Here is a 17,991-nt window from a genome sequence, read left to right on the forward strand (position 1 = left end):
TATGTATTTCAAAGTTTAGTTTGTGGTCATATCACTTCGAAGTTCAAAGTTTATCGGAATGCTAAAGATCTTACCTACCAATTAAATGTAACACCAAGCTAATTGCATTCAAAACAACAGCTGAACATCGAAACGGCAAATATTTACGATACAAATGAACAAACTCACTTGAACCGATAAGTTGGATTAAGAAAAAAAATAGTACGAGAAGTCATTCCAGTCAATGTTAATGGCCGATCGATGACAAATGCGTATACACAAATATAAATGATATAACATATATTATATAATACTTAGAAGTGTGTCCATACATATGTATGTACATACAATGGAAAAACTTCTAAGTCCGAGTGTATAGATGAAAATGTATACTTAATTGTCGTGAATATTTAACGCGATAATTTATAAAGTTGCGTAGTATGAAAGCCGAATCGTGTAATCTGTCAATCTTATTTGCTAATTTGACAATAATGTCGAGGGATGCCGATTTAAAATTTGATGAAGTCTTGCAATTTACGTCCGCAACCAACCCTGAGGCTGATCACTGATTGATCTCTGATTAATAATGGAAACGAATCCATTGTTGAGTTTTATGTAGCGTATATATAATATTTATAGAACATCAATGATAACTTCTATACTTCTAACTTCTATTAAAATTCAAAACAAAATATATCTAGAAAAGTAATAAACGTCACAAAAGAAATCGCGGCGTATTTGATTTCATTTTTGTATGCTTATTTTAGGCTAGATTCTGACTCCGATATTGCATTTTTTTAATCAATAATTTTTGTGAATATTGAATTACATACTAATGAACGAATGGGTCTTATTCATTTCACTAATATCCAATATATGAAAATATGGTTGATGCTAGGGAGAGGGGGGGGGGGGATTGCTAGAGCTAGTGCTATTTAAAGGGCTCTGATTCTGTAGAACATCATAAAGGGGATATATCATCATAATCATTTACAGCCATTCACCATCCACTGCAGGATAATGGCCTCTCTAGGATGCTTCCACTCGTCTCTGTTTTGCGCAACATCCATCTCATCCCACACATTTTCCTAATTTTGTCTACCCATCTTCCCCGTGGTCTTCCTTTTATCCTTTTACATTCTCTGGGGTATAATTCTAGCACTTTTTTTGTCCACCTTTCGTCTATTATTCTAGCCACGTGGCCCACCCATTGCCATTTCAATCTCTTCACTCTATCCGCTATATTCACTACCCACGTATTCCGTTTCCTGTCTATCCTCGTTATGCCGAGCATACATCGTTCCATACTTCTTTGAGTGCATTGGACTTTGTGTAGAAACTTGGCTTTGTAAATGAGTGAAATTTTGCCAATTTGTTGAAACCGTTTCAATGAAAATCAGATAAATTGGCAAACTGTGATAGAAAACGGTCGACCTGGAGTCACATATCCAAGGTCTGGCGTGCAGCACCACGCAGGGATTGAACCAGTGACCACTTGGATTAAAGAATTTCATGCTAACCACTAATCTATGCTGATGATTGATATAATATTAAAAATACAATATTAAAAATATTTTTTTTCGAAATAATCTATAAACATACATATGTATGTCGGGACTAATCAGTGTTCGCAAAAATCATGTATGTACATACATACGTAAAAATCATTGTCCGGAATAGTCGTTGTATTATGGAATGATTGTGTACGAATAAAACGAACGTTTTAATGATGCATCTACATACTACATATATGTATGTACATACATAAACAAAAAACTTAATATTGCAAATCTTACAATTTTTTTGCGTATTTTATTTTACCGACAGTCTAATTTGCAGATTATTATTTGCACGTAAAAATTTTAGTGTCATAAAAAGTTTCGAATCGGAAAAAGGTCAAAATAAAATTGGCACATCGTCCTACATTCATGCATTTTGTTCTATTTTTCGTAGACTGCATTTATGGATTTTTTATATTCATTTTAGGCCGAATGCAGAATCAGTTCTGCCCTAGGAGCGACTTGTGAAGTATCTTCGAAATGTTACCAATTCGCTTCTGAGAACCAGGCCAAGGACTTTTTGGCACGGGAATAGGTCATTTTCTTATTGTTGCCTTAAACCAGTTAATACATATGTATGCATATACATATGTACATACCAATCGGCCATTGAAAGTGATACGATGCAAATAAATTAAATAAAAAATAGTCTTAAAATAGTTGAGAACCTTATTTTTATTTTTTTGGACAGCCGTGGCCCGATAATTATATATAAACTTCAAAGGCTTGCAAAAGTGCATGCTGCACGTCTGAATCATCGACTTTAATGTCTATGACCAGACTTGTCTGGTCTGACCACTCGGAAACTGGCCGAAATTGGCGCTTCTCAAAGTTTAAATGCAAAAAAATATATTACAGATTGGATCACAATTTTGTAGTTAATTTTTTTACCATCCTAGATAATGCATGCACACAAACAATTCGTGCGGGTATTTTACTATTTGCAGATATTATATGCACTGTATTTCATAAATATATGTATACTATATGTACATATAGTATACATATATTTATGTATATATATATATATATATATATATTTTTTTTAAATTAATTTATACGAGTATATATTCATATACATATGTATATGTAGGTACATAGTGGTTGTAAATCTCACAGAGGCACGCCCAGGGCCACCACTCCATGAGGAGGGGGGGTACCAAAATACCCCAAAAATTATAATAAACTGTTTAAAAATATATATATTTTTTAAATTTAGTAAATATATTTGAATTTCTGAAAAAAATAAAATTATTTTTTTGTGGGGGGGGGGGGGGAGGCAAAATCAATTTATTTATTTAAGTATGCAAGATCACCATATATTACAATATAAAAGGCTAAGGCGTTCGTGATGAACTTTGATGTTAATACATTTTTGTTTCGTGATGAACTTTGATGTTAATACACTTGCTTTTAAAAGCATTTTGCAAATCTTGGCGAGGTATAGTTAAAGGTAAACTTAGCAAAACTATAATTAGTAATCCTAAAATAATATAATATAATTCAAACATAGCATTTTATTAAACTTATATATATGAGTACGTTATTTTCCACAGCGGTATCCATTAACACCCCTCAAGAAAGCACCAATGTTACTAGCACCTCTAATGCTCTCAGGAAGGGCATTATGACATACAATTTAAAGGTAACACAAAAAAATAGTACAAAATGATAAGAAATGTGTTATAATATGAGAAAATACATAAATTTGTATAAGAAATGCGAAAAATATTCTAATTATCGGAAACTGTAAACCGTCCGCTTAGAAAAAACGTGCATGCTGTCTCCTACACCGCCTCTCGACCAATAGCATTTCGTGCAGACAGTAGAAAATTGTACGCGCGAAATGCTATTGGTCGAGATAGGGTGAAAGGGACAGCAGTGCGTTTTACCCAAGGGTCTTTATACACCGTATAAGTCGTGAAATTTGGCATTTATGGGATCTTTCATAGTCCATATTTTATTTTTATTTTTATTTATATTATACCAGAAAGGCCTGACTGGTGAGTAAGTCCCAATGCGCCTTCCTGGCCAATGACATACACATGTAAATCGGAACAATACCTGAAATCCATGGTCAGATATTACAAACATCGTATAAATACGTTCAATAACATTTTTCATGTAACAATACGAATTTTTACATTCAATAAACAACCATAGGGTGAGAAATCAGACGAAACCTGAGATATAACATTAACTCGAGGTTTGCCACGGAAAAATAGGAAGGGAAAGCCAATTTTATAGGTACCGTTTCAATGAAAATCTGAAAAATTAGCATATTCCGATAAGAAACGATCGACCTCGACAAACCAAGGTCTGGCCAACAACGACTCTAGTGGGAATCGAACCCGTGACATAATGGACGAAAGAATTCAACATCTAGTAGCCAGATACTCCAGGAGAGACTAATGTTGATGTGTGTGTTGAAATGTTGATGTGTCGGTTTTCGGCCAATGATTACGGTGGATCCGGTGCGGTGCAAAAGTGCAACGAACCCTTTGCACTTCACTCGTCCTCAATCACACATTAGCGAGCTCGAGCAACGCCGGCTTCTCGAGGAGTTGCCCGGCTCGACTCGGCCGGGTCAAGGTCGACCGACTGACATGTCAACGATGCAGCGTGATTGCAGGTGACCGACACTTGTATGCACTCGCCGCGCCACATTGACCGACGGTCACCCTAGTATCGACGGGTTCAATACTCGCTTGAACTTTGGCGAAGAGATCGGGGTCAGCTTTCTCGTCGGTTTTCGGTTAGTGTCGGTTTTCAAAATTGCATTCTAAAATCTGAGTGTGTCTGTGTATTTTGAATACCGTTAGTCCTATTGAACTGAAACTTGGTATTGGTAACTGAAATGCTAATCTATAATATACTATCATTGATGTATAATATACTAGATCCGCCCTCACGTGTTATACTTGTCTCCCTTTTGGCGCATGCAAAATACATGGCGCATGCACAGTTTCTCTTAGTAGGTATGTAGGTAGGTACCGCTGCGTCGTAGGAAAAAAAACCCAACTTCCCCGGTAGTTAAACCCCCCGCACCCTTCAGTTAGTGAAGACAAGATCTTCGACCAAAATAACACGTCTGGGCCCATCTAGTGTATTATACATCAATGTATACTAATCTATAATATATTATTTGTAATATAAACCGCTTAAACATCACTAATCTAACAGTAAACATTTTATTAAATTTATTTGAATAGTTTTATTTTATATAAATTTATTTGAATACTCATTTTTTATTTATTAAATTGAACGCCAAGGAATCTACGACCGAAACAAACATACATACATACAAAGTCCCTTCCGAAATTATATATTAGAGATGTACAAGTTTAATACCATATAAGTCGCTCAGGGGCAACCTGAAAATGGCATCATGGGAAAATATAAATTTTTATTAAATTGACTGTCACGAACAAACAAACTCTCTTTCGAAATTATACGTATATCAGATTCCGGCGCCTGCGCCCCTCACGGTTGCGCCCCCTAGGGCTTCGCCCTCGGCGCTTTTGCCCCCGGGGACTTCGAATCGAAAAAATTCAAATCGGCGCCTACGAATCAAAAAAAAAAATAAATCGAATGTGTTTTTTTCGTTTCCCAACGAACAATACTTACATATATACATATATACAAAGTCTCTTTCGAAATTATATATTAGATTATTTTTTTCGAATTTCTAATGTGAGCGGATGTGGTTACCACTTCTATTTTAAGTTTTTGGATTCAACTATGTATATCCCAAACTGCTCAACGGATCAGACTGAATTTCTTTTACACGGAATAGAAATTATAAAATCGATGATGATTTTTAAAACCCTGTTTTGAACAATTATTGTGTCTCATTGAGTTTTTAAGTTTGCAATCTAAGGACACAATATTTATTTCTGTGACATCTATGGCTAAACATTGTACACAAGTATTATTTTTATTTAAATTCATACATATACATATGTATATATGAGCCGTTAAATTTGTGGCATAAGTCCACTTTACTTCATTTCGAGAAATAAAAATACTGGTGGCCTGTTATCCGTTTATTCTGCCTTCCCAAGATTCTGGTCATACAGAATTAAAATAAATGATAACAATATGTGAATTAAGTCGAACAGAAATACTGTTTTTGGAACTGAAATTGGATTTCCACCACTTTACATTACATATACATATACTAGTCAGGTCTAATAGGTAAACCCCTATTCGCCTTTCTGGCCATTTAAAAACATCGATAAACATTATTTACAAAGCACCATGGAGATACATATACATATGTACATATATGTATAAATTTTATAAATCGGTGAATTCGAGATGCTGTAAACTATAATTTTGTTTCAATGAAATCAGTTCAATGAAACCATTTCAATGAAATCAGATAATTTGGCAAAACTCTGATAGGAAACGATCGAGCTGGGACCACATATCCAAGCTCTGGCCAGCAGCACCGGATTGAACCTATGACCACTCAGTTGAAAGTATTACATGCTAAACACTGCTTTATGATGCTGGTTAAATTAATTATACGGGAAATACTATATTTGTCTTTATACAACTTTCTACAACTGACCAACTATAAATATCCAAAAACCAATTTATGATAGTGATATGAAGTGGTTTATAATTCCAGACAACGATATACGGATGATTTTAAAAGGGCATTTAGACAAAAGGATAACATTTTCAAAAAATGTTTAAATACCAATCGCCGTAGGACAGACTAACTATGTATACATATATATGTATATATATATATATATATATATATATATATATATATATATATATATATATATATATACATATATATATATATATATATATATATATATATATATATATATATATATATATATATATATATATATATATATATATATTTATATATATATATATATATATATATATATATATATATATATATATATATATATATATATATATATATATATATATAATATATATATATATATAATATATATATATATATATATATATATATATATATATATATATATATATATATATATATATATATATATATATATATATATATATATACATTTTTTAAAATATATTTATTGATATTACATGTAAATTTTATTATGCAGTATGCATATCTGATTTACTAAGAGGGCTAAAATTTAATTAAAAATAAAATAAATAAAAAAGCGACGCCGAGTTTAATAAACCGATTCCATTCAAAGTTTAACCATATAAATTTTAATATATTCACATATTTAGCAGCAATACCTGTCATACAGGGATCATCAACCTTGTGCGAAAATAATAATAAAAAAAATGAAAACAAGAGCGAGCACACTACGTAGATTCGTACGCCAGGGTTCAAACATAAAATCGTTTTTAGCACATTTTCCTCTTGTCGCATTCTTATTGTTGCACATGTTTATTTATTTATTATTATTGTTCATTCATTCGGAATGCGTTGTCGAATGCAAAAAAGAGTTTTAAAATAAAATTACGAAACCGGTCCGAGTTCGGAATTCGAACATTATAAACGCGCCGTTTTAATAAACTTTTCGACATTTACAACGTGTAATTTGAGATTGGAATCGTTATGAGTCTTTCGAATTTGCTTCATATGCATGTTTTAAATTTTTACATTCGGAATTAAACGATTCTCGGAATTTCGTCTAGCGCGATGCACCAAATATCCTCGTTAGTAACGAATTTTGTATATGCATGTTAACCTACATACATACATTATCACGATTTACGATATTTGCTACGATTATATAAATAAATATATTTTGTATTTGAATGAAGATGTTCTAATGATTTTTTTGCAATTGTAAGGCAGCTATGTAAAGTGCACTTTATTTTTGAAAGCGGAATTTCCTAACGAAATGCATTAGCACCATGCCTTAGATCGTTATCTATGTATAAATTGCTTTCGGTATCTATTTTTTAAGGGTGCAAATTTTAAGTGTTTTATATTTTTAAATAATTTCTTTTGATTTCTTATAGTTTCAGTTCAAAGTAGTGTTACTAATTTCAATATATGTACTGTTATAAAATTAGTTCAAAAGTTAAATAAATAATTGAATTGTCGAATCTATGGCGAAAGGGCAAGTGCCTCAGTAATTGTAATGAAGTGTTTAATTATTTCCACTTAACTATAATTAATTTTAATTCTAAAAAATAAGAAATATGTAATACAGGAGGTCCACACCGTCGGACGCCAAGCAACATTTCATCGATCTCAATTACGATTGTGAACTTTAAAAATAATAATGATTTCCATATTTTCGAATAATATATAAAAAATAACAATTGATTTCATTAGATGTAAGGGCGCTTCGGAGAAGAAAATTTAAAATTCTTTAGGAAGAAGTGGTGATTCAAAATGTAGATTTGGTGATTCAAAATGTAGTAAGGTGATTGAGCAAAGGATATTTTTTTTAATTTTATTAGATTTCGATAATTAGGTATTACTTGAAATAAGAACATTTTTAATTGAGAGAAAGGATAATAGTGCGACATATCTTCGAAACTAGAAATGCCTTTTAAAACAAGAAATATTGGATTAATTTAACACGAAGTTTATCGACTGTACACAATAAGCTTCATAAAATTTTCAGTTTTTTATGACACGAACCCTTAAATATGCATGAAAATAATGTCTGAAGTCTAGCAAAAACCATCGTAATGATTTTTCCAATGGACCTGGGAAATTTAGTATTATAATTAATGCCCGGACCCTGAGGGGGCCGTTTATTGTTCAAATGTTGTAAGGTTTAATGTTTATTGTTCAAATAAGGTTTGCCGAACCTTTTTTACAAAGTATTTACAATAATTGAACAATAAACGGCACGCTTCCGGTCCTACCTCTAATTATAATCCATCCGCTTTAGCATTTCGTATAGACATTATAACTAGACACCGGATAGTCACAGTGCTATCCATTGTTCCATTGTTGTAAATCCTTTGTAAAAAAGGTTCGGCAAACCTTTAACAATGCATTTACAACCTTTGAACAATACGCGGCACCTTCTGGGTCCGGTGACTAGTCATCACCAGTGAGCGGCCCTAGGATGCGTCAGCTCGAAATGAATTAGGTTTCTTTTGTCAATTTCTATTGTTAGCCATTTTTTTTACTCTCCAGAGAGCAAAAAAAAATCCCGTTTCAGCGCATTTTCGCGCCTATCTCTGGCCATCACAGTAGGCCGGCGCGACCCTGCGCACCATCGTTAATTTTTATGGTGAACCTTTTTTTATTGCTCTCTAGCTTTGTAGTTTGCCCTGTATCTTGGAAAATAGCCACAAAACGCCCTCTTTCCTGGAAAAAGCACGCTCCACCGCCGAAGACTGACAAAATCATCATCACTGACAAAACGCATCGATCGAAAATATTTTTCTTCGGGCAATGGGCATTTATGACGATTAAAAATCAGATTTTCACGTTAACATGCTAAATTCAAATTTATGATTAAATTCAACGATATTTTGCCTTTTAATGTTTAGTACTAAAAAAAAGCAACAGCAAAAATGTCGATTGCACAGGAAAAATTTAGATGAAAAGTAGCTCTCAAAAAGGTTGGGTAGCCTTAGGAGATAGGGCTAGCTCAAAGGGGCAACAGACTAGGCACGTGCCTATGGCCTATGGGCGCCATAGACAAAGGGCGATCATTTATTTTTACATGTTTATTATTTGATTACATATAAAATTGTAAAAAAAAATTGGCGTCAACTTAATTTTTTTACTTGAAGTAATAGTACTGACTATACATAATTTACAGAACGCGGGAAGTCCATTGTCAAATATGAAACACTCGAGAATAAAACCTGTCAAGCATGAACCTTCATGGATGCAAATGGTCATTTGGTATTTATTGTATGTATTACTGCCGAAACGTGACGTTAAGCAAAATATTTCGTATGAATTTAAACGAAATACTAAAAGCGAAACCAGTCTTTCACGATGCGTTGAACGATAAATTACATTCTATCGATATGTACTCGTATGTACGTGCCATTTTCATTTTCTCATTGCTAGTTTATTACATACAATATATCCAGGATTATCGATGCGACGAAAACATCAAAAATATTTTGCACGGACACAAAATAAAATATTGCCCCGGGACTACAAAAAAAATATTTCGTATACGCGGTATCGCGAAATATTTTTTTTGTATGTTTAAAACTATCTAAAATAATATCCCACGCACAGCATACCTAATGTGACCATTTATTTTTGTCCTCAAAACGGGACATCTACCAATTTTTACGTAATAGTATGTTTATTCAAGAACAGGCGTATTTTTTCATAGTTTTTATTTATTAATAAAAAGAACAGGAATGTTGATGGAGAAAAGAAAAGAACAGGAATGAATAATATAAATATTTAAAAAATTATGTTGTTTTATATTTTTCGGATGAACAAATTTTCTTAAATATTACTGGGTTTGCTTTTAAATAAGAATTAAATTCTTGGCAGGATTTCTTAAAATTTATTTTAATTAACAACATCGCTTTAAGAACTGCGACTTGCAATCGCGGTTTTTCGGTCGTCCACAACTTGTTCATCTGTGAAAAGACTCTTTCTACGGGTGCATTAGTTCCGGGCGTGCATTAAATGTATTCAATAACTATACGAAAGTTTTATTATTTAAATTATTGGTGCGAATGTGTTGGAACAATTCCACCCAACGACTTTCGATTGAAACGTTCCCAATGTTTCATTCTGTCACTTTTTGCGGTGTAATACAGTTAGTAATAAGTGAATATTCATCAAATACTTCTGTATCTTGGTTACAATTAATAAATCACTTTTGAATCAATATATCCATTACACCTTGAATTTCTTCCCACGTAGGTATTTTGGTTAAATCCACCCATTCAAATATTTCTAATTCTTCAAAGAACAAATTCCACTGCTCCAAATATTCTTTGCTTACTTTATAGAACTCAGCAGCTGTAGTTTTTATTTGTTCTTGTGCCATATGTACCGATACACACTGTATCAAGCTAGTTGATTTTTGGCATTTTTTTTAATTGTTACCGTGTGTTGCTCTCTTTTTGAAAACGGGACATTTCGACGTCCCGAAGCAGTGCTTGGGGACAGCGAGACAGGCTACCTAAAAACGGGACGGTCCCGTTCAAAACGAGACGTATGGTCACTTTAAGCATACCGCATCCCTCGCTGCGTGATCGCGCCCTAATTGACTTTTGTACGAATTCCTGAGAAATCAGTGTATTTACCTAAAGGTAAGAAGATTAACTGATTCAGATTAGACGGTATCCAGAAACAACTTGTGGACTTAGCTTCTCTTTTGGCGCTTCTCTCTCTTAAGCCATAAGAATTAACAAATATTAATAATCAACAAAAAATATTTTTAGGTGACAATACCACCCTTAGCGACGTCACTGCAACTAATCGAATAGTCATCTACTCATCTCCTTCAGTTAAACCAAAAATTATTAGAAAATAAATTGCCAATTCATATCGATAGCGAACTTTTGCACCACAACATTTACATACATGATACACATCTATCCATATCAACTATCCAAACAGCTTAATGCTTATTTGTCCGCTATGGAAATATATTTTCAATTTAGCACCACTAAATTTGGTATGCATACTATCGTGTAGACTTCTAAAAAAAGTAATACTTTTTATTTTATTATTACTTTCACCCACTTAATCATTGCCAAAAAAATTTCAATACATATTATACTATATTTTAAAATATTATAATTAAACAACATTCCGTTATTTGTCGATATTACTAAAAAATAAAATAATTATTAAGAAGTTCTATGAAAGAATCATTAACAATCTTAAGTTGTTAATGTAAAGTAAATAACTAATAAAGTTGTGGAGAGTCTCAGTGATAACAACAAAATGTCTATACCCTTTGGGTATAAGCACAAATTACCCAAACACAATTTGCTGTAGATCGTCGACTTTATAGACTTAAAATTATAAATAATATATATTTATAAATATTGATAAGAATTGTAAACTGGTTTTTGAACTTTTTTTCTATAATTATTAACAAGACATGTAAAATATAATATATATAGATCACTGGATCAGTAGCTATGTACGTATAAGAATGAATTTAAGATGTATTTTGAATATAATAAATAAACAAAAAAGGCAATCAGTTATAAATTTATATGCGTATTTTAAACATGTAAGATGTAGAATATATGTACGTATGAATCATTATGGATAATGAACACAGCATAATGTGTACAGCACATCGGGTTTCTAGGTAACGATCATACTTATTCGATGGCTGCCATCCAAGTGCTCAGGCCGGGCAACGCCTGGCGCTCGCGGCCGACGAATACGAGACCGGAATGTCTTGGGTCGCCCAGGGGTTAAGCAGGTCATGTTCGGGTGTCGAAAAGCGTGCGAAACTGCATATGCCCGAAACGGTGCAGCACAATGGACTTGCTTCATGAGATCATTCTAGTCGAGTGCATCGGACGTCCTATTTGTTCGTTGCAGGACACTGATCGCCTTGTGTTTAATATGCGCCGGAAAAAAGATGATCGCGAAACGCCAGACGATACACAATCAACTTTGTTTTGTCCTCTGGAGTCCACCCGAGTGGTTCAGGAGCTCGAAACACCGGGCCCGCGGTCCGAGTTCAAGAGCTTTTTAGAAAGCACGGACGATTATTGATCATCGCATATGGCTAAAATCATTAAACATTAAAAAAAATGTTATATTATATTTTGTGTCCGTGTTCGTCTCTGAGTTTTTACAATTTTATGGCTCCTGCAAAATATTTTTTAATTTTCGTCGCATCCTGGATAGATTGTAATGATTCATGAACTACTATTGAATTACTAATGAACTAGCAATGGGAGCGTGATTTATCACACGTGATTTATCGAGCGTGATTTATCGATTTATGCTCGGCATAACAAGGAGAGATTGGAAACGGAAAACGTGAGTTAGAAGTATTACAAGGGTAGTGGATGTAGAGGTGAGGGTGAATATAAGTAATCTTCGGTGGTGGGGCGTGCTGTTTCCAGGAAAGAGGGCATTTTGGGTCTATTTTCCAGGAAACAGGGCAAACTACAAAGCTAAAGAGTATAAAAAAAAGGTTCATCATAAAAATGAACAAAGCACGGCGAACAATGAACAATGAATGGCGCAAAGTTGGTCCGCTCTTTAGTAATGAGTAGGCCACGTAGCTAGAAGAAGTGCTAGAATGGTACCACAGAGAATTTACCAATATAAAAGGGTGAAAGGAAAGCCGTATGGAAGGTGCATAGAAGAAATTAGAAGTGTGGGGCAAAATGTCTGAGAGTTGCACAAAAAAGAGACGAATGGAAGCGTGTTGAAGAGGCCTTCATCCAGCAGTGGACGATGAGTGTCAGTAGATGATGATGATACGTTTTCTCTCAATATTTAAATGAATTATTAAAATGCGATCAAAGTTGACAACACCAGGTGTCTTTTTGATAGTCTGAACCCGAATTATTCAATAATAAGTTTATCGTGTTAATTTTGTACTGTATGAGTTGCTTGTAAAATAAAACTTTGCGCATAATAAGCACGTGTTCACTTGATAATTCACAGTGAGGCGACGGGAGAAGCGAGGGGTGGGGAATACGTATACTTTTTTATGTCCCTAATAATAATTCAGCTTCTACGTGGTAATACGTCATGTCTGTCGTTGCTGGAACAGTCAGGACTTAATGTCCCTAGTAATTACGTGCGTGGTAGGCATCATTATTTGATGGTTGCACCTCCTTCTCGCACAGTTATTTATCGAATGGCTCCTATTCTAAGAGCTTTTCGACTTCTCGATGAAATCGTTGCTGCTGAGCCTAAATATGATATTTTCCACCTCAGTGAGCGTAGGTTATCGGAGATTATTTAAACCTATTTGTCTGGTAGCCTGCGCTCATCATTATTTTCATAATTGAATGTGAGATGTATGAGTGGAATTTTGATCTTCTCTCTTCAATTTGGGCCTCGCAGGGATGTATTGTATGTATTTGCGGATGGTTCTTATATATTAGTGCTGGTTGTAGATGCCAAAACATTCCCTACTTTGTATTTATATTATTTGATATTTTTACTTTATCTGCAATTGTTTTTTTTAAGTATTATGAATAAATGTATTTTTGTCTGTGTATATATATAAATATTTTTATTTTTCTCCTTTGTGTATTTTTTAGACCATTGTGGTGCATTAGGGTCTCCTTAATGACTAGAGGTAGGATAGTCACAGTGCTATCCATTGTTTGGCAAACCTTTAACAATGCATTTACAACCTTTGAACAATACACGGCCCCCTCAGACTCCGGTGACTATTAATGACACAGTCAATGGTCTAAACTTAAACGTAAATATGATTCAGCGTTGCAAATTTTTGATACTCGTTCAGTCGTGTCAAAGCAATTCGATATCGTCGAATTGCCAAGCAATTCGATACCGTCCGCAAATAAGTTTAAATAAATACAAGAAGTGATTTGTAATTTGATTTTTCCAATAAAACGTTGCCGATCTTATACATATGTAGTCTTATTTGTTATTTTAATTTGATTATTTTTCAATTAATATGTTTTTTTTAATATGTTTATTTAATATATTATAAATGATATATAGATATCATATAAATTTTTAAAATCAATACAATGCTTTGGACTGAATCCAGTTCTGCTCGTACTAAAGTTTTGAATTTATATTGGTTGCATGTTGTTTGATCATCGATTGTAAAGTCGAAAGCTATTACAGTGCATTTATATAAAGCATCGTTTTGTTTTTAAAATATCGAAGAATAAATTCGGAGATGTTTACTTTAGTGGAGTGAGATTTGAGTTGACTATTTTGTATTCCTATTAATTAAAAAAAATATAATAGCATTGATTAGTCCATACAAATACATATGTATATTATGTTATAAACCTTATCGAGACAAAAAGATCAAAGTTGATCTTTTATTTCGTAATTATTACTGTATTTTTATTATTATATAAATTTAAAAGGTAACGAAAAAAATAGACTATTACGAGGAAATTTTGTTGGTCCCTTGAGCCTCGTAATAACAGAGTTTGACTGTAACATTGATTGGGTCCCCTTAGCCTTTTCTTAGCTATTTTTATCTCTCTTCAAAATTTATATACAACTTACGGAATTGCCCAGCATTGCTTGAGCTGGTAAAAGTTGAAAAAGATGTAAAAAAAATACCGAAAATTCTGTCATCTACGTATTGAAGTATAACCATTAAAACTGATTTGCATAGCTAACAAACAAACAAACATCATTTTTTATATACTTACATAGTATATAGTAAAGAGGTCAAATAATTACAACAAAAAATTAATTATACAAGTCTTTATTTACATTTAATTATACAATTCGAGTCTTGCGTGTAAAGTATATATGTATGTATGTACTAGGGACTGCAATACCGGTATACCGGTTTACCGTTAAATCGCCACAATTTCGCAATCGATAAATACCGGTAAATTTAAAAATTCACCGATAATTACTGGAAGGTATTTTATCGCGAATTAAGTACATACACATGCATTTAGTTGCATATTATTACAATAAAAATCGATGCAAATGGCGAATTGTGGATTAGGTTGTCTGGAATTTGTTTATTTTCAGTATTAAATGTGGCAATTTTAAATTGATAAACGCAGAATAACCAAATTGTAATAAATGCGATCATACGATTGTTTCAATTATGATCGAAACTTTCAAATGGTCCGAACTTCAAATAAATAAATATGATTGGTAAAAAAAAAATTGATTTATTATTACGAATTTACTTTAATGCATTTATATAATATTATTCACCTGAGATTCGCCTTAATTATTTACGATTCAATCTAGATTAACGTTTTTGGGATAAAGTAACTACATATAGTTTTTTTCCACGATTTTTTTTATTTACCGGTAAATATCGGTATACCGGTAGTAGAAATAAAAATCATTTATCGTTTACCGATTATTGAAATTTGACGGTAAATTGCAATCCCTAGTACATATGTAGTTCATTTAAAAATTTTCGCCGGTTGATCATTCAAAATTCTTCTTAAATGATGACATAATTTTAGTCACCCACAAAACGTGCCTCAGCCAGTTTAATTGACACTCTCAAAGAGCAGACTGAACACGTTTAAAAATTATTGAGCAGGCCTGACGCACAAAGCGATATATGCATATAATTTTTATTTTATTTTTTTAATACGCGAGACTGGTCGAGTTATTCTGCGCAGCGCTTCCCAACCGCGGAGTCGCGTGCAAATAATTGTCGAAATTATATTAAAAACAAAACAACAGAAAAAAACACTCAATTAGCTAATGGGGCGGGCAAAACTTTTGGATTAGAAAACTGGGTTGAAACAAAAACAAAGTTTAAATAATATGCGAAGACAGGTACTGCCTGCGACTTTTTATTTTGATATATGTGTACATATATATATATATATATATATATATATATATATATATATATATATATATATATATATATATATATATATATATATATATATATATATATATATATATATATATATATATATATATACATATATATTAAATAAATGGGTCGAATCTTTGCTGTCGAAGGTCATTTTATTATTGTGGTACAATTTGGTAGTTTTAGTGGATCGTTACTCCTATGGCGATAAATAAGGCTTGATCTCTATCTGGTGGAAGGTGACTTTTGGGTCTGTAGGACTATAGCGAGTCGATGATCTCCGTTTGGTGTATTAACACGTTAACACCTCCGCTGCGCCCACAGGCGCGCATAATTAATTAATTCGTGCGAAATTCGCATCGTCTTTTTTATTTCGATGCGAACGAGAGCTATTCCCGGGTCATTCAATCCCCTATCACGGTTAGAAATTCCTCTAGGGAAATTTATGGAGTTTTGTCTTTTGATTTACCAAACGGCTTAAAATGTTATTGATTTTGAGACTAGCAGATGTATCTGCTACATATAGACATGTGTCCGCTTTTTAAATCCACAGTTTTTCATTTAGAACCAGCCAAGTTGGTATTGTACTCTCTCATAGTACTTAAACTTCAAACCCCCCATTACAGGATTTTTTCAATTCAACACCTGACGATTCGATTTCTTTTTTGTCCAAAAGATAACAGTTGTCAATACAAAAAATCTACAGTATATTTTACATTATACACTACTGAACTTACTCATGCAAAATCTACATATACATATAAACATATCGGAGAACAAACCGGTTAAGTAATATCAGGGCCGCCGAGAGGAATCCCTGGCCCTGGGAGAAATAATTCCAGGCCCTGTGACAAACTGAATAAAAACGTTATCAATATATATATTTATATGCGAAAAATCTATCAAAACTATTAGAAAAATACCTTCATATATGTTGGTTGTTATTTCTTAAAATAATTGAATAATACTATAAAATAAATATTTGACGGCTGAAGCAGGGTCGTCATTACAAGGCGGATATCATTCTCACACTGACCGTTGAGCACGGCGCGTACTGAAATCCCCCTCTCTTGTATCTGTGAGGCACGTGTACAGGGGGTTTCCCGCGAAAATATTTATTTCTGTTGATATTGATCAATGTTTTTATTTCGTAATGGCATAATTCGAATCGTATAGGTTTTGATGAGGATTATATAAAATATGTAGACCTGCATTCAGTATATTCGGAGAAATAAAATAAAATATAAGCCCTGGTCAGAGTGCGGCAAGTGTTATGTTTGATTTGGTTAGAAAAATAAATAGAAAAAATATTTTTATCAAATTTTCCAAAAGATAAAGATTGGCATTACAAAATATCAACAGCATACATATTTAACATTATACACTACTGAAGACAAACTTAGTGATGCAAAATCTGCATCTGTATATGTAGTACATATCAGGGATGAAACAGGTTGGGTTTCTAAAATTATTCACAAAACGGAGGGGGGGGAGGTGGGTGGGAAAAATCAAATGAGTGGGGGTGCAACGTTTTGTAAGATGTTCGGCGATATAAAAGCAATTCACTCTACCGTGTTTTAGCGAAAGTTTTCATATTAAAATCAAATGAAAATTTTTCAAAAAATCAGTATTAAATAATTTTTTCACAATATAATTAATTTACATTTTAAAGCGGTTTTAAAATATCTTTATATTTTAAATTATGTGTAGATTCCGGCTGATTAGGACAAATCTGTTATAGCATAATTATGCGAAATAAATTTAATTACATTCACAATTAAAGTATAGAGTAATATTTTATATAACTAGGCATTTTTTCCAGTGGTTCTTAATCTTTCATTCCCACAAATATCAAACCAGCTTCGATTCGAACGTACCTATAACCAGTGGCGGACTGGCCATACAAGCGAACATGCCCGATGGCATGTGGGCCCCACTATCTGTTAGAAAATAGGGGCCCTCAGTAAAATTAAATAACTTTTTAACGTGTGTAAAAATTTATAGGATATTGCACT

Source organism: Arctopsyche grandis, chromosome 2 (genome assembly GCF_051622035.1).
Source record: "Arctopsyche grandis isolate Sample6627 chromosome 2, ASM5162203v2, whole genome shotgun sequence".
Taxonomy (NCBI): Eukaryota; Metazoa; Arthropoda; class Insecta; order Trichoptera; family Hydropsychidae; genus Arctopsyche; species Arctopsyche grandis.